The sequence below is a fragment of the Lygodium microphyllum genome, chromosome 27, assembly GCF_053477565.2.
Source record: "Lygodium microphyllum isolate KBCC chromosome 27, Lygodium_microphyllum_v1.1.10, whole genome shotgun sequence".
Taxonomy (NCBI): Eukaryota; Viridiplantae; Streptophyta; class Polypodiopsida; order Schizaeales; family Lygodiaceae; genus Lygodium; species Lygodium microphyllum.
The window spans coordinates 126,302,441-126,322,142 of record NC_141161.1 but is presented as its reverse complement, the minus strand read 5'-3'; the positions used below and the strand labels follow the sequence as shown (position 1 = coordinate 126,322,142).

General features: G+C 40.8%; 1 protein-coding gene and 1 long non-coding RNA gene across 2 annotated transcripts in view; one reads left to right on the top strand and one right to left on the bottom strand.

Moving 5' to 3' along the window:
* The window catches only part of LOC148012801 (protein argonaute 4A-like), a 54,012-nt gene that overhangs the window by 15,731 nt on the left and 18,579 nt on the right, over positions 1 to 19,702 (bottom strand). The window lies entirely within an intron of this gene.
* LOC148012802 (uncharacterized) overlaps positions 1 to 19,702 on the top strand; it is a 50,337-nt gene that overhangs the window by 15,934 nt on the left and 14,701 nt on the right. Inside the window, exon 2 of the long non-coding RNA XR_015689059.1 lies at positions 802 to 1,079. This is a non-coding gene — a long non-coding RNA (uncharacterized LOC148012802). The remainder of the gene's footprint in view (positions 1 to 801; positions 1,080 to 19,702) is intronic.

Below are 19,702 nucleotides of genomic sequence, written 5' to 3'. Positions count from 1 at the left end.
ATCCATAGCAACATATTGATTAATTGATGGAATTTGGTGAGCACAAAGATTTGACAGCAAGGCTACAGAAGAAACTAAGTAATGCATGGCAGAATAGCTCACAATTCTTTTATGCAAATGGAGAACTGGAGATGGTCTAATGAAAGTAGGGAAGAGGGGTCTATTCATGCATTTATTTGTCAAGAAGCAGGTGAGGGATGCTGTGGGAATGTGTTGTACTCTGACAAATCCTAAATGCAAGGCAGGCACCTACCACTCAATGACAGATAGAGAACAGCTAGTCAATCAACAGCAAACTGCATAATGTCTTTGCTGCATCAAGCATTGTATTATATTCAGTAGTCATTCATTATCATTCATTGTGTGCACAAAAGAATAGCTCGCAATTCTTTTATGCAAATGGAGAACTGGAGATGGTCTAATGAAAGTAGGGAAGAGGTGTCTATTCATGCTTTTGTTTGTCAAGAAGCAAGTGAGGGATGCTAGAGGAATGTCTTGTACTCTAACAAATCCTAAATGCAACACAGGAAGCTACCGCTCAATGACAGATAGAAAACAGCCAGTCAATCAACAGCAAACCGCATAGTGTGTTTGCTGCATTGGGCATTGTATTATATTCAGTATTCATTCATTATCATTAATTGTGTCCATTGTCTTTGAGTTACCCTAACCCTAACTATGTTTCTTTATCAGTCTATGTGATTGCCATATGATTGTGTCATGTTTTTTGTGGTTTAGCATTTCTTTGCATGGTATTAGAGTGAGGTACTCACTAAAGAAACCTGCCCCTTGATTGAAAAGCTCCACCTTCAAAAATAAGAACTACAGAGGGAAGATGACATCGAACACTTTCGCACCTACTCAGTCCCCAAGGGAGCCTATGCCAAGAACTAAGCAAGAGTGGCATCCATTGCTAATACCGCAAGGTTCCAACATGGCCAGAGATCCTTTTGACTACGTTGGAGACACACGTCATTATCCTATCATAGATGAGGAGTTGCAGCTGATCATGGCTAACAGAGCTAAGAAGAGTGTAGAGCTGAAAAGAATAGCCTTTTGACAAATGCTACATGAAGAAGGTATAGTTGACTCTTTCTTATCAAATGTTGTAGATAAATCTGATGATATTGCAAGGCTGTCTAGACCTCCATCAAGGATGGGCCTCCTTCTCAAAGAAAGGGATCCACAATATGTCTATTTTTGTTCCTTCTTCAGTTACTTAATCACCTTTGCAACATTATGGTAAAGATTAAGATGAAGCTAGAGTATCAGAAGTCCCATTGAAGATCCATTTTTTATGTTGATACTTGAAGGGGCAACTATAATAAAAAAGTTGGTTAGTCTTCTCCTTCCTTTGAATTTTGCTTCTCAAAGTCAAAATGAATATAGTGTTTCTTCTTCTATGCATTCTGCATCATCAATCCAACCATCCCACAACTTCTTCTATTGCATCCCCTTTACCATTCACACCATTTACCTTTCCATTTGGGATATCACCTGTCATTGCACACACCACACTGGCAGGATCTTCAAACATAGGCACAACCTTTAGGACCTAAGCACCTTCAATTCCGAGTGGTGCTCATGCACCTTTGGGGGAGGCTCAACCTCCACCTCACATATCTTTGGACTATTCACAGCATGGGGTCCCTGTTCCTGCTTGCCCAAGTGTCAACCAGTTGATACCACAATTTCCTTCCATCACAATTTCTAGTGGGCCATTTGGTTATGCTATTGTATATCAACCAGAAATTGAGCAAAGTTTGAGAGTCTCCATGCCTGCTCCATAGCCACTTGTGGGTCCCTCTCAAAATTTTTCTATCTATCCACTATATTCCCCTCCCTATCCTTACTATCCTCCATACACTTGGGCACCTCATAGTTCTTCATCCTCATCAACCAAGAATGCATTCACTAACAAGACTTGTTTTAACATGTCTAACTACACTACTTGGTCAATTTTGATGAGACACGTTCTTGCCTCATAAAACTTGTGGATCTTGTCCAAGGGCTAGAACCCCAACCGGACCCACGCCTCATTCCACCACAAGTTGTCCACTCATGGAAGGCCGAAAATGCATCCACTATCATCGAGTTGATGCAAGGTCTCTTACATGAAAGCCTCTACTATCATCGAGTTGATGCAAGGTCTCTTCCCTAAATTCCATTCACAGCTCCAACATTTTGACATAGTATCAAAATGGTGGGAACACTTGACTAACCGCTATGCAGCTCAACGTCATGTAAATCTCGATCGTGAGAATCAAAACTTCAAAAACATTGACTTGGAGGACCTTAAGATCAAGTTGGCTGAGCATCAGTGACTTCTCGACTAATTCTCCACTACAAGGACACCTAAGTCCCTTGATGACCAAATTACATTATCTCTAAATAGGCTACCTAGAAAATACTTCCATTTTTTGCACTAGTGATCTAATAGTCCACCATACCTTCATTCTATGAATTTAAATGTCATTTGTTGTGTTACGCCCAACTATTTAATTAATTTCATACTTCTTCTTCACAAAGAGGGCTCTTATTGTCTCTTCTCAAAAGGGGCAAGAAGGACAATGCACAAAAACTCAAAATCAAAATCACGTGAAACCTAAACCAAGCTAAGGAGACCCAAGGAAACTCCCAATAACCTTAAAATCCACGTGGCAAAATGTATCAAATAAAAACCGGTATTGCCAACATTATTAGAAGGCTGGACATTGTTAGCAAAACCAGTCTTCCTTCTTAGAAAGGGTGGTAATTCCCTAATTAAGCACTTAATAACAACAATCAAAAAATGAACATAACTTAAAATGCGCAGATTACCTTAATAATCTTGGACATTGGACACCCTATTGGCCCCAAAAGTAACACCCCTTTCGGTATTTCTTTAACTTCATTACTAATGGAATGAGTAGAACATGAGATTTACAATCTCCTTTCCTATTCCAAAAGCCTCTTTGCCATAGCAACAATCAACAACCAATTCGGGCCAATTGCCCCTTGATTTTCCACCCAAGACTTGCATGAATGGAACCTCCAACTAGCCAAACACTGCCCCAATTACAATGAATGGGCTGGCATTTGAATTCCCTGACAATTACACAAATTTCAAGTGGTGAATTCAGTATATAATTGGCACGAGTCTTAACGTCGCTGTCAAACCCCTCTCTACTGTCCACCAAATTTGATTGAAATCTGATTCAAACAGCTGAGAAATGTTGAGATTGACTGAGCACAAACTGGAGAAGGTGACAAAATGCCAAAAGAGAGAAATTCAAGAATTCTTCGTAAGAAAGGCCTTCAGATTGGCAGAGCAACTTGTCAAATACTGCCCAAGGGCTGTCACCTACTGCCCGAAATGCCAGAATTTGCTGTCGCCAGCTCCAAGAAGCCTAAAAATTATTGTCGCCTACTGCTAATTGGTCTTCCCCTACCCCTAGTTGCCTCAAAAGGTCCTCCAATGGCTGTAGATTAAACCAAAGCATCTCCTCCCTCTCTCTTGCAGGCTGAAATGTAGTGAATGCCTCTCCCCAACCTCCAAAGACGTTTTTCAGTCTAGCATGGGTATTTTTGCCAACTGGCAAGCAACCTTCCAAACTCATTCTCCAACATTATCCAACCATTTAATTAATTTTTAAAATTAAATAATTCTAAAAATTAAATTCAACCCTTCTGCCCCTACCCAAAATTAAATGTGTCCATCCATAATTTAATTGGCCAAGCCATTTGTAACCTAAAGTGGTTCCCAAGCTCTGTTGACCCTTATACTGCATTAATTAATTAATTAATGCTAGGCCCTTGTGTCACCGCTGATAGTTATTGATCAAACAATTGTCCTAGGATCACATCTAAATACCAACTGACCACCAAAACCCAATCAGTATAACTTATCAAAACTTTTGCCTTTGACACCCACTACATTCTTAGGGTCGTTGCTCTATTACCGTCAAATAACTACCATGTGTATCACATGTGTTAAATAACCTTGCACATTGAATTAACAACTTAATCAAATGTTATCAACAAGATTAAAGCATCTCAAAATTGCACCTCCTCGTGATACATCTCCCCCTTGAAATCCCTACAATCATCCTCGATCGCACTGCATTGTGACAAAAGAAAAGTGTACTGCACTCGAATTTCCATAGAGAGTCACAATCACAACATTGCACACTATTGTCCAACCATGCCATATGCCGCAAACCTTGCAGAAAATTCCCTGCCAGCATAAATAATTGAGAACTATTGCTAAAAACGTGTTGGATACATCCACAACTCATGTTTCTCAACTGTTCTAACTTCAGAACCACAGTAAAGCACATTTTTATCATAAACCATGGCTGAAACCATTGATGGCATTAAGTAACATGGTGTTGTCTATGGAACCAACTGTGAACCATTGAAAACTGAGCATAATCTAATCATTTGCTGATTTGAGAACTGATCACAAACTTCTGCAAATGTGACCCCAAACTGATCACAAACTCCTTGCCAAAACTGACCAGCAACCAATGCAAAAACTTACATAAAACTTATTTCAAAAGTGAGCATAAACGCTTCTTAAACCAATTAAAAACGAGCTGAAACTTATCAAAATTTTTGTCTCAAAATTAAGGTAAATTTCATGCCAAACTGATCTTAAGCTGATGCAAAAGTATAGTAATAGTGTCCGGGTGAAACTCATACTCGTCTCCATACATCTCACAGTGACTAGTATACTAAGTAGTGACCTCATGGCAAACATGCTGTCAACACAGTACCTTGGATGCATGCTAAATATATCTGAGATCCACTACATACGAGAGTTATCCATAACTAGATGAGTGAAAGTGCTACCTCCCCCTTGAGCATCAGACAATACCCCGAACCCTTGCTTTGTTGAACCTCACGGAGCTCGAACTAAAGTCGGCTCTAACTAAAAGTCATCTAGGTAAAGCTACAAGAATTGAGAATGGTCTACCAAGTCATCCTCTTCCATCCATTTGGCATCCATTGGTGAATAATTCTGAAATTTCACCAAGTATCTCTTGGAAACTTTACCTTTGGCATTTCTTTCCTTATATGCCAAAATCTACTCGGGTACCAAAATCTCATCTTGCTTCTCAACTTAAGGTTGAATTTCAACGAACGTGTCCTATGGCACATCACCATGAAAAGGCCTTAACAAACTGACAGGAAAGGCATTGTGTATTCGTCAATGTGGAGATAGTTTCAACCGATATGCCACATCGTTGATCTTTTCCAATACCTAGAAGGGCCCATAGTATCTCATATTTAACTTTGGATATAGTGTTTCTCTTCCTTTCATCTTTTTCAACCTTGCCTTCTCAAATGCAACAATACAATCATGCCATATGATGGCCTTTATTTTCTTCCTCATCCAAATGAAATGGGTTTATTTGCTAAACCTCCAAATGATAGTCCATATCCTATCATTCCTTGCAGTTGTCCCAAGAAGCTCAAAAATAAAATCCATTGCAATACTCTGCTGAAGCCTATCTGGAATAAGCAAGGGCTGCAACAAACGCGACATCTTTTCATGCTTTACCTTTTAACATTTGATATATGTCATGACAAATCATTCTACATCATGCCTCAAAGCTAAGCAATAAAATGAATATTTAACTGCCTTGACCGTGGCATTAATATCCTTGTGTCTTGCATATAAAGGAGCATGAATTTCAGTGATAACTCTGAGCCTCAATTGCTTTGAGACACCCAATCATCCATGCATCATCAAAAATTCATCTCTTACCGTGAAGTGCTCATACCTCAAGCCATTGCAAAGCTAATCATAAACATCAGTAAAGTTCGAATCAGCAACATATTGCTCTTTCATGGCATCCAACTCAGTGTGATAATCCATGCTAATGGCTGAAATTTGTGGCTTACATGACTGTGCATCAACCACAACATTCTTTTTACCATCAATATATACAATCTGAAAATGAAACACAGAGAGAAGCTTTGCCCATCTCATATCCTTCTTTGACAACTTTAACTGCATTAGAAAGTACCTCAAAGTCTAACGGTCTGTCTACATTGTAAAATCAGCCCCCAACAAATAGTGTTTCCACGTAGATAGTGCATGAAATACAGCCAAGAGCTCTTTCTCATAGACCTACAAATTCTTTTCTGCACCATGGAGAATTTGGCTCTTATAAGCCGCAACTCGATCATCCTGTCTAAGAACAGCCCCCATGTTATTACCACATGCATCACACTAAATAACGAATGACTTCCTTAGATCGGGCAACACAAGCACAAGATCGTAAGTCATCTTTTTCTTCAACTTTTCAAATGCAAAAATTTTCACTGTTGTCCATCTAAATGGCACATCCTTCTTCTGCAAATCATGCAAATGGAGATGCAATTTCAACAAACCCACGTACATACTAACTTTTCAAATGTAAAAATTTTCAATGCTGTCCATCTAAATTGCACATCCTTCTTCTGCAAAGCATGCAATGGAGATGCAATTTCAACAAACCTACGTACATACTTCCTGTAGTAAGAACAAGAAGTGCAAGATACATGATGAAGCTTCCTCTGTGCTTCAATGGAGATACAAATTCGAAAGAGAGGAGCAAACACAATATGTGTGGGTACAATCTACTGTTCCCCTTTAGGTTTTTCAAATAGATATATCAAACATGGTACAAGGCCCCAAAGGGTACGTTCACATCTATAAACGGGTGCAAGCGCAGTGGCGCTTTATTCCCCACAATCTCCCACCTAAAGGTAGCGTATCTAAAGGTAGAGAAAATAATCAGCTAAGTCTAAGTATGTACAAATATAAAAAAACACTATATCTATCCAACTCCAATCATCTGGCGGCAATGAGCAAACCACTCCGCTGAAAGACCCTTCGTAAGAAGGACTGTAGGATTATCATATGTATGTACCTTGACAAGATCAATGCTCTTGCTGTCAAGTACATCCCTGATAAAGTGATACTTCACCTGTATGTGTTTTGTCTTTGCATGAACGATAGGATTCCATGGTAACATGATAACACTCTGACTATCACAATGGAGGACAAAAACCTCTATAATGCCAAATTCTCCCACCAAATGTGAAAGTCATAAAGCCTCCTTGCATGCCTCAATGGCAACCACCTACCCTACCTCTATAGTAGACAATGCAACGTAATTCTGTAGCCTAGATATCCAAGAGACTACTCCCCTTGTGAAGGTGAATACATACGTTGAAGTAGACTTCTTGCAGCCAACATAGTCTGCCTCTGTAAAGCCAACGGCAAATACCTTCTACTTTCCAAGGCAGACGCACAAATCCTTTGTGCCTTTAAGGTGTCTCATGATACCCTTAACTGGTTCCCAATGCTTTTTACCAAGGTGTGCCATATACATGGCGACCACTCCCACCGCAAATGCTATGTCAAGACGTGTAGCAACCATAGCATACATCAAGCTGCCAACAGCTGAAGCATACGAAATCTTAGCTATTTTAACCTTTTCATCATCAAATGTAGAGCTAGCCTCTGCACTGAGTTTCACATATGGAGGCAATGGTACACCAATCGATTTCTCCCCCTCCATACTGAAACACTGCAATATCCTGAATACATACTCTTGTTGCGATAGATATAGAAGACCCTTTGATCTGTCCCTAAGTATACGCATCCCAAGAATATGATTTGCCTCACCAAGATCCTTCATGTCAAAACTGTTGTATAAGCTTTGTTTCAAGTTGTCCAAGGTATGGACATCCCTACCGACAATCAGAATGTCATCCACATATAAAACCAAGATAATGAGGCTGCCATTTGGTGCCTTCTTAGTGAATAAGCTGTGATCCACTTGACTCCTATTAAAACCTTGAGACTGCATGAATGTATTAAACTTATGATACCATTCTCATGGTGTCTGTTTAAGTCCATACAAACTCCTATTGAGTTTGCATACCATCTTCTCTTTTCCCCTACAAGAGAGAAGATTTCATTAAAATCAATTCCATGTTCCTACTTATACCCGTTTGCAATGAGTCGTGCTTTGTACTTTGGCAAGGAACAAAAAGTGACTTTCATCTTATAAACCCACTTGCATGGTAGTACTTTCTGCCCTTTAGGCAAATGCACCAAATCCCAAGTGCCACTCTTTTCTAGAGATTCCATCTTTGACAACATAGCCATATGCTACTTCTTGATGTCCTCTCTGTCGATTGCTTTCTTGAAGCATGACGGTTCACCACAATCAATCAACATGACATAATCAGCAGCATATTGAGCACTACGGACAAACCTGTCCGGCGACCTTGAAGGATGGGTCGACTACCGACCAAAGATTCAACATTTGCAGGTTGTGGGGCTTGCAAATCTACATTTACAGCTTGCTGTCCCAAAAATTCAGCATGCTGTCCTACCACCATTTCTGGTTGTCCTAATTGCGTGTTTTCCTGCTAAGACTGTGGCACATCACGAGCAACTCCTTGCTGACCATTTTCAGCATCATTCCTTGCATTTTCAAGGTCAATTACAATAGGTATCTACTGTTGTCCAACGGGCATTCTCTGCTGTCCAATAGGTACATCTTTCCAAAATACAACCCTTCTGACCTCCTCTATCTTTTCAAGTTGTTTATGCATGTGATCTTCCCTGAAGATAACATCATTGCTACATACTGTTTTCCTTTTCTCGGGATCCCATAATCAATACCCCATTTCACCCTCGTCACCATATCCCAGGAAAATGCATTTACAGGACTTTGGCTCAAGTTTGTTGTGACGAATATGCACAAATGCCTCGCAACCAAACACTCTCAAGTGAGCATATGAAGGTGGCTTGCCCGACCACATTTCCTGAGGGACTCTTTCTCCCCCCCCCCCCCCCCTAAAAGACCTATGTGTTGACCAATTTATCAAGTGAACAATTGTCATAATAGCCTCTGCCCAAAAAACATGAGGTAATGCAGCATGAGACAGCATAGTACGGACCTTATCTTGAATGGTCTTGTTCATACACTCTGCAACTCCATTTTGGGGTCGATTATGAGGGGCAATGAGCTCTCTCTTTATCCCTTTACCATCACAAAAGTCCTGAAAGGTATTAGACACACATTCCCCACCATTGTAAGAGCAAAAACACTTGAGTGTCTTACTAGTCATATTTTCAGCCAATGCCAAGAATTTCTTGAATTTATCCAAAGCCCTGTCTTTACAACGAATAGGATACATCCATACTTTGCATGTAGCATCATCAACAAAAGTGATAAAGTACTTTTTTCCCCTTAGAGACAGCCCTGGCATTTGACATACATCTGAATATACCAACTCTAAAGGAGAAGATTTCAACAAAAGAGACTTTTTATGTAATGTTTGAGTATATTTACCATAAACACAATGGTCAAAATCAACATACCTCAAACATGGTAAATAACCCAAACGAGAAAGCACTTTCATTCCAATTTGACTCGTGTTTCAACCGGCTATACCACATAGAAACACTCGGCTGCTCGATAATTGCAACAGCATGGTCACGCACACTAGATACATGCAATGGATACAGAGTATCACTCTTAAAGCCTCCAGCGATAATTCTAGATCCATTATATATCTTCCATTTGCTATCCCAAAAGTGGTGTGATAGCCTTCATCATCTAGCTGCCTTGTGCTTATCAAGCTCTTCTTGAGCTAGGGTACATGTCTCACATGATACAAGGTAAACACTGAACCATGCTGAAATTCCAACTATACACTACCAATCCCTACAATATCACATGAATAGTTGTCCCCCAAGTAGACAACGCCATGTCTGCCACCACTATAATCAGTGAACCACTCACGGTGTGGAGTTACATGACATGAAGCACCTTAATCAAGGATCCAAGTATACATGTCATCATCGAAATCTCCACTTAGAGACTTTGCACTAAGAGAAGAAGCAAAGAGAACATCACTGCTACTGTCACTCTCATGACTAACTACATTAACTTCCTCTATCTTGGCATTGCTCTTCGTTGTAGGTTGGCTGTCTTTTTTTTCGTCCTTGCTATCATCAATCTTTTTACGCTTGCCTTCTCTTTCTTCCACTTGTAGCAGTCACGCTTAAAGTGTCCTTTCTTGCCACAATGATGGCACTCTACATCTTTCCCACTAGACTTGCTGCGTCCTTTATTTTCAGATATTCCCTTCTACTAGGATCTACCTCTGGTATGCAATGCACTGGAAGACTTGTTGGCTACGTTATTTTGTCTATTCACCTCTTCCATAAGCAAAGAGCTCTCCACATCGGAGTATATCAGCATCGCATTGGAGTTGCTCACGGCTGTCCTAAATGTATCCCAACTTTCAAGCAAAGTGCATAGCAAGAAAGTGGCCTTAAACTCATCATCAATGTTAAACTTCAAAGCAACCAACTGGCTGAAAATCGAGTTAAACTCATTGAGATGTACCAACATGGCTATACCTTCCTTCATGTGAAGGTCCATCAACTTCTTCAACCAGTAAACCTACAGCTAGCAATATTCTTTTGAGCATACAACTCCTCAAGTCTAGTCCACATAGCATAGGCAGAGTCCAACTTCTTATGTTAAACAACAAAGGGTCTGAAACTAAAAGCTCAATGGTAGAGTGTGCAAGCCCATCCAAAGCTTCCCAAACCTCTTCCTCAATGTCTACTGGTCGTACCCCCTTTGTCTTAATTGGCTTCACCTACTTCTTCTACACCAAGACATTGTAGCACTGCTTTTGCCATATGGCAAAGCTATGTTGTCAGAAGTGGTGCAACAATGGAAGCATAAACAACATACTGAAATAAACTGCTGAAACACAAGACAAGAAAAATAAACACAAATACAAATGACAACTCGAATGTATGCCCGAGAAACGGATCCATATCGAACACAAGACAGCCGCATACAACAGTGAGTCTCTGGCTGTGTGGGCACCCAGGCACTGGCTCCTCTCTACTCAGAAGAAACCACAAATGATGGCTGAAGTACACAAGAGGAAGAGGAGCCCTAGCAATATATAGGCATAAAATGGGGGGAGTATTAAATGCAATCGACTAGCATTTAATGCTGGTCGGCCAACATTAAATGCTCCCTAGCCCTAAAAAGGGCACCAAAAAATACCAAAAAAATACTATAAAAAGGCCACAGCCTCTGCAGCACAAACTCACCCTGAGCTGACTAATCTGCTAACACCCTCTCAAAGCAAGGGTGAGCTGATACAATACAATAGTACAATGATAGGGAATCATAAACTATACAACATAGAACCACCAGAAAAACCATGGATATCCAAGCAGTGAGTGGCCAGCCCACCACCAAGATGCCTCGAAGAGTATCTGAAGTCGATGTCGATCATAACAACACCACCTGAAAATAGAGAAAAATCATAGCAGCTCTCTGTGTTATGTCACCTATGTCACTCAAGACATACAAGACCAATCTGCAAAACATATCTCTAAACATGTGACCATGGAATCCCAGTCATAGTTGTCAAGTACGAAAAGTACGATACAATACAATACGATAAAATACGGTACTAAATGGTACCTTAAGATTTTATAAGGTACGGTACGATATTAGTACAAAAAAAAGAATTAACTTCATTATTTTGAACTATAGATGATAGAACAGATGTTTAAAGTCTAAATAGCAATGCTATTGGAGTATATAAGATGAATACTTGAGGGTAACACGCCGAAACCTCTATGGCATATGCCGCATGCGCAACATGCGCTACAACTTACAAGTACATACATAGGAGTGGATACATCATACATGAATGATCATACAAATAAGAGACATGTATGCTTGAGAGAGAGAAGGTTGAGAGAGAGAGAGAGAGAGAGACGAAATGACATGAGATGCTTTATTAACGTCTATAAGAGGCGAAAATGACCTGTGAGACCAACAATTACCAAACAAACCACCAAAGGTTTCGATAAAATATTTATGAATTTTGTTATGGTTTTGTTTGACATTGCTAAGGCTAAAGTAGCTACCGATGGTACATTCACTAATTCGTGTACTCTCAAAAGGTACATTAGGCCAAGCTATCCTCTAGCCTAGTTTTATTAGCAATGTGTACTAATGCTTTGGGTTGGGTGGTGCAAAATGAGCTGTGAACAAAGGTAAAATCAATAGGATTAAGCTACTTGATGATTCTCAAATGGTGCTGAATTTATTTATTGATGACACTAACATATTGTGAAAAATGATGGGACATCAATTAGAAACTTTTAAAACTACTTGAATACCTTATGTATGGCCTTTAACTCTAGGATAAATCATAACAAAACACGTATGAGGAGTCTAATCAAGCTTCCACCCCCTTTCTTGGTTGATCGATCAAGGCCACAAAATCACCACCACCACAACAGTCAACAACCCAAACCACCACCAACAACAACCACGCCAAAAAAAAAAAACAAAAAAAAACTTGTTTTTTTATACGAATTCGTACGGTACGGTACGAACCGTATAGTACGAACCAGTTCGTACTACGTACAAGTGCAACTATGATCCCAACCTTCGGCTAATACCGCCAAAGTATCCCCTCATGTGAACTCCAGACGAAAGTCTCGTTCTCTGTCAAGTAACCAGCCCATCATGAACCTGGATGGCAATCCTAGCTCCAAGATTTGTACCTTCTAGACTTCGGTCGATGCGTCAGGGAAGTCTCTCTCTAGATCCTATGCATCTGTATAGACATATAGATGAGGCACGGTTGCCCCATCTCACCACCCTCTCACACTCTCTCTGTGGCACTGGAGAGTCGTGAGGGATGTCCGCATCACCACCACTAGAAAGCAGCTGAGGAAGGGGCCACTAAGCCCTTCCCGCGATCCGAGGAAGAGGATCCCTTCCGCGCCTTGGACTACACCTTGGCTAGAGGATCGGAATCGGAATCGAAATCAGAATCTGAGGCAGATGATGACTCGTCAAAGGAGTTTGCATCCCGCTTCGTCTTCTGCTCCTTTTTCTTCCTGGAAGCCGCTAACTCTTTGCAATCCTTTCGTAAATGACCTTTCTTGCCACAGTGGTAACACTGGGCCTTCGACTTCTTCATCTTTGAACCCCTCTCTGAAGCTACGAAAGCCTCACCTGAATCTCCATAATGTGACGGAAGCCTCCCCTATAGCCATGAAGTAGCCTCATGCTCAAGTAGCATGGAGGACAAGTGAAAAAAACTGACAGGAGTCGTAGATGTCTGCGCCCGTAAAGCATTCACCACTCCATCAAACTCCCAAGGAAGCTTATAGAGTACCGTACCAACAAGATGTGCCCCTGATAGGGCAAGCTGCATAGTACGAAGCTGGTCCTGGAGTTGCGTAACACGAAGTAGGAAGGATTGAATCGTATCTTTGGATTCATACTTCAGTTGCTGGAGCTGTCCATAGAGAGTAATGGCCCACATGGTGAAAGGAGCCTCGTACATCAACTATAACTTCGACCATACATCTAAAGCTGTCGTACAGGAGGTGACCACCAGTAGGACTTCTTTGGAAATACACCGAAGTAACGCCGAATAAGCACGGGTATCATCCTAATCCCATGTAAGCACTGCCTCCTCATGGTTGTCTTCATCAAAATCAGATGAACTGAAGAAGGTTGTCGAGGACGTGCCACAGCTCCATTAACCACATACCATAACCGCTTCTGAATAAACCAAGCCTTCATTACCGCACTCCACGTATAATAATCAGGTCCATGGAGCTTGTCATCAGTGGATGTGCATGGAGGAGCCATCTGGAGAGGATTCAGAAAAGAAGTAGAGAAAAGAAGGGATTGGGAGAGAAAATACAGCCAAACCACGAGCACAAACTGCAAAAAGCAAGAGCTCACACGCAATATAACCCAAAATATGATCAAAATAAGCCAAAATCTGCTACACAAACTCAAAAAGTCGACCAAAAAACTGTCAAAAATAGCAAAAACGGCCTGATGATGTAAGCGCCCAGCCAAGAGGAGATGCAGAAATACCAAAACGCAGGCTGAAATGAAGGCGCAGGCTGTACGGATGCTGACTGCAGTAAAAAACGCAGGCAAAACTAGTCGCCTAATTGGAGCAACAACTGCTTGATCAGCAAGAGGGAAAACAGTCCTGAAATCAGCAATAAAACACAGAAGAAACACAAAACCTGCAAACTGATACCATGTCAGAAGTGGTGCAGCAATGGAAGCATAAACAACATGCTGAAATAAATTACTGAAACACAAGACAAGAAAAATAAACACAAATACAAATGACAACTCGAATGTATGCCCGGGAAACGGAATCCATATCGAACACGAGACAGCCACATACAACAGTGAGTCACTGGCTGTGTTGGCACCCAGGCACTGGCTCCTCTCTCCTCAGAAGAAACCACAAATGATGGCTGAAGTACACAAGAGGAGGAGGAGCCCTAGCAATATATAGGCATAAAATGGGGAGAGCATTTAATGCTGGCCGACCAGCATTAAATGCAGTCTGCCAGCATTTAATGCTGGTCATCCAGCATTAAATGCTCCCTAGCCCTAAAAAGGGCACCAGAAAATGCCAAAAAAAATACTATAAAAATGCCACAGCCTCTACAGCACAAACTCACCCTGAGCTGACTAATCTGCTAACATATGTGTACCCTCAAGCTTCTTGATATGCAAAAGGTTGCTGCTATCACTGCTGCCAACCATGATTACAACCAAAGATGACTCAAAGGTCAACAAAGACAAGCCCAATCTGTCACACAAATGACCAAGAAAGGATACAAGTGTCAACCAGCAAGATATTTCCAAAATCTTTGATTCAGTATTGACTACTGACCATATTCCAGCACCTTGGCATATGGGCTCAGTTGCATACATCAATCCATTACCAAATAGCATTTGACCACTCTAAGGATAACTTGTGTGCATATGAGACCTACTATTCACAGTGTAAAGCATCAAAATGTTTGCAAAAAACTGATTTGTTTCAGCCCAAAAAAAATGATGCACAAAGCATGTGCAATCATTGTCCAAGCATATGCCAATGATTCAATACCAAATCAGTACCCAAAGACATCAATGGGAAGTGTGGATCTGTACTAAATGCTCTCCCAGATATAATATCAGATGAGTGTTTGCTGTAGCAAATGACATACAATGTCGATCAAAAATGAGCTTCAATCACTGCTCAAATGCATTCCGGAGTCATGACAAAACATATGACATCAACCACAAGCATCAATGTATCAATCCAAGTAATCGGGAAGCACCCAAAAAGTAATAGGCATAGCATAAGCTTTGTAAAGTACATTCAGCCCTGTGTGTGACAGCACATAAACATCTCATATTTAAACCCAAAGTATCTAACATCAATCATAGCCATTCGGGCATCAAATGAGCATAAACGAGGAGCATGAAGCATCAAGACAAGGGCCTGCCCAGTTTTACACAGCCTGTAGATTGTTCTTCACAGCCCAAAACTGAAGATATAGTGGTCAATCTCAATTCTAAGTGTCAATAGTCAATGCTAGGGTTCATTGCCATTAACCAAGGGTGTAACCAAGGAGGATAAGCCACCATTGAGCTGGAGTAGAAGCACGAGAGGACTGATCGGGAAAAAAAAAAGGATATGGGCAGCTGGTGTGAATTTGCACCTATTGTTCTTGGGGCTGGGCAGCAGCAAGCAATGGCTCATAACCCTCAATCAAGGCTACAAGAAGGCTAAGATAAGCCTACACCAAGTCTAGAGCAAGCCTCCATTGCAAGCCAAGGGAAAAAGGGCTGCCGGTCTTCATGTACAAGCCAAGGTGAAACTGACCTGTAGACTGAGCTGAAAGCTCACTATCTTGAGCTCAACACAAGCTCAAGGAAGCTCTGCAAATCACCAACAAAGCTCAAGGAAGCTCTACAAATCACCCACAAAGCCAAGGAACTCCTAGTCCAACTTTGATACCAGTTTGAAGTGCGGGATACGTGACGGAGCTCCCTCTGTGCTTCAATGGAGATACAGATTTAAAAGAGAGAAGAGTAGATACAGATGCAAGCAAGGTAGCCCTTTATTCTCAATAGAACATAAATACAAAAAGCCGTGAATCTCACGCGCATTTCTCAATGGTGGCCATGATTTTATTGCCTAAACCTTTGTAGGGTCCATACAAATAACATCAACCGATACAATATGGCACAAAAAGTGCATTTCATGCAAAAAGAATTCATTTTTCTTGTCATTGATAACCAGCTTATGCTTACATAATTCATTGAACACAATGTCCAAGTGTCTTCTATGCTCTACCTCATTCTTTGCATATAAAACCATGTCATTAAAGAAAGTGCCCACAAATCCTCTATGTGGCCTAAAGATGTGATCCATCATCCAATTAAAAGTGGCAAGAGCATTCATAAGTCCAAAAGGCATAACAAGAAACTCATACAACCTAAAAGATGTCCTAAACATTGTCTTAGGCACATCTTCTGGTCTAATACGTATCCGATGATATCCACTTTTCAAATCTCTACAACTGAATATGACTACCCCTTGTAATCTACCCATAACATCATCGATCCAAGGAATCGAAAAATGATTCTTTATCGTAATCTTGTTCAAAGCACGATAATCAATGCACATATGCCATGAACCATCCTTTTTCTGCGCCAAAAGAGCTAGAGAACAAAAAGGAGATGAGTTGGGCTGAATCGGCCCTTTTTGTAACAGCTCATTCACTTGACTCATAATCTCCTCCTATTGGGCTACACTGACTCTGTAGGATGGCTTACTAGATGGGCTACTTTCAAGAATAAGATCTAGGCCATGATCTTTTGGTCTTTTAAGTGGTACGTACCCTGGAAGTGGCTAAGAGAAGCAATCAACATACATTTTCAGAAATGACATGCGATTCTTCTCTAACTTAGATGTGTTTCCAATATTCTCACTATCATCTTTATCCTTAATAAAAACCAAGTACGCTGAAAGATGATTTTTCATTACTTTAGAAATAGCAACTATAGATACAACAGGGATAGATTCACCTTTCAACTTTACATCAAGCATGAGTGCCGTTCCCTTATGCTGAATAGTGATCTCTTTTGCACGAGAATCAATCACTGCATGCATATGGTGACACCATGGCATACCAAGCAATACATCACAACCCTCAAGCAGAGCAATGAATAACTCTTCGCTATCCACATATCCCTATATATGCAACTGAAGCTTTCCAATGAGCGGTATGAGGGGCTCTACATGGCCTTTACATGCCATTCCAACTTCCTCCATGGGTCCCATCTCATCTTGTCTGATGCCTAGACGAGCTGCCACATCAACAGAGATGAAGTTGGCTTGTGCACCATTATCAAAGAAAATCAATGCATGCTAATCCCTAATGTTGCCCCATGCTCTGCACAACTCAATAACATCATCATTGGGCTAATCACTAACAGCATTGGATACCAATCCCATTGATGTTTTGGATCTTTCCTTTAGAATCTCCCTAATTTTTTTATTTTCCAACTTGCTGCCTATTGGGACAGTCCCTTGCAATGTGAACCTCCTATTTACAAATAAAACATTTATTTGCAACCATAAATTCCCTACATTGTGCCAATATTTTCGAGCTCTTTCTTTGCTATTTTGACTTCTTTTCAAGCTATTGTTAAATTTTCACCTTTTCTCAGTCTTGAAAAACTTTTTCTCTAAGAAGCCCGAATCCTTCCCACACAGCAAAGCATTGACTGTAGCAACAATCTCTATGAGCTCCAAGTTGTCATGATGTCCACCTCAAAGATACTTGTCAACCAATTCGATGCAAACATTTGCTTGAATTGTATCCATGTTGACAATGCTCTACCTTGCGTCAAAAGAGTGGACCACCACTGTAATGCATTCCCTTTCAAGAAAGTTGCTGCCTTTCGAATCTTTGACAACTCTATGAAGTTTCCCTCCTGAATATGCTGCGTCAAACTGCTAAACAAAAGTCAAAGCTTTCAGCCTATCTTGTGCACCATTGAAGGACTCAAACTTCACTGCTTTTCCACCCTCATCAGTCTTTTGCTGCCCCTTTGGGTGTCAAGTTGTCATACACTAGCTACTGCAAAAAGGGTACATTTGCTAAATTTACATCAAAACCAATGCCAAACGGAGCACTTGCATGACCAGCAATCATTCCTTGAGCTCCATAAGCATTTGGGGGTGCAAATGCAGTACCAAACATGCAACTTTATACCCCAAGTATCAAGCCAATACTGTTATACATAGAGCTTTGCACATTTCCAATCATACCCGAATACATTGGGCCTTCCACACCATGCATTGATTGCTGCATAACATACGGATTTGCGCCATACATTCCCGTATGCAATCCTTGTCCAACCATGGCATGAAAAATCATGCTTCCACCAAAATATCCTGGCTGCCCCATCGTACCATGCATGCCCAGCTGTCCAGAATCCATTGGATTGGCACTTCTGTAATGACCTTGCATTTGCATTCCTTGCCCCGTTAGGTACCAACTGTTTTACTTCATTAGCATCTTTGGGGGCTTCAAATGAAGGGTTTGGCATTATATTTGATGCATCTTGCTATCCCGAAGGTACAGAAAACGTCTTCTTCTTGCCTTTGCTGTCCTTCCTCAGAGCATTCAAAAATCGAGTAAATTGAGGATCCTTTGCTAATTCAGCAAAGAGATTTGCTACTATCCTCATCTGATTCTTGAACTGGTCATCAAATTCCTCTTCACTTTGCTGGTCATCCTTATGCCCTGAAGGCCGTGCATCTTGCCCAATAACATTTTCTATCCATGGTTTAAGCCTTGTCCAAGGTCAAGCATTGCGTTTCCTTCATTCCCATGCGAATGTTCACACTAAGAGGCACTATCACTACTCGAGTCCATCTCACTATATGAAGACACATTGCTGTAATTTCTCAGCTGAGAGCAAAAATCAGCAGTAGCACAAAGCTTTGGCTTGCAATCAAGTGTCTCAAACCCACCAAATCAAAGGATTCAGTTGTATCCCGACGATGGGACCATGAAACCAGCCTTCCTTCTTGGAAAGGATGGTAATTCCTTGATTAAGCACTTAATTACAGGATTCAAAAAATGAACATAAACTTAAAATGCACAAATTACCTTAATAATCTCGGACATTGAACATCTATTGTCCCCAAAAGTGGCGCTCCTTTCAATATTTCTTTATCTTGATTACTAGTGGAATGCGTACAACCTAAGATTTACAATCTCATTTGCTGTTCCAAAATCCTCTTTGCCGTAGCAACAATCTACAATCAATTCGGGCCAATTGCCCCTTGATTTTTCACCCAAAACTTGCACAAATGGAAACTCCAACTAGCCAAACGTTGCTCCAAATCACAATGAATGGGCTGGCATCTGAATTCCCTAACAATTACACAAATTTCATGTGGTGAATTCAGAATACAATGCCTACACCAATTGGCACGGCCCTCGAGATGGCTGTCAAACCCTAATTTCGGTAAAAATTTAGGGTTTACATTAGAGATCTCTATGTTGTCCACCAAATTTGATTGAAATCTGATTCAAAAAGCTAAGAAATGCTGAGATTGACTGAGCACAAGCTGGAGAAGGTGAGAGAATGTCAAAAGAGAAAAATTCAAGAATTTTTCACAAGAAAGGCCTTCAGATTGGTTGTAGCCTGTCAAATACTACCTAGGGGCTGTCACCTACTGCCACGAATGCCAGAATTTGCTATCGCCAACCGTCAGTTGCTGTCACCAACTCCAAGAAGCCTCAAAATTGTTG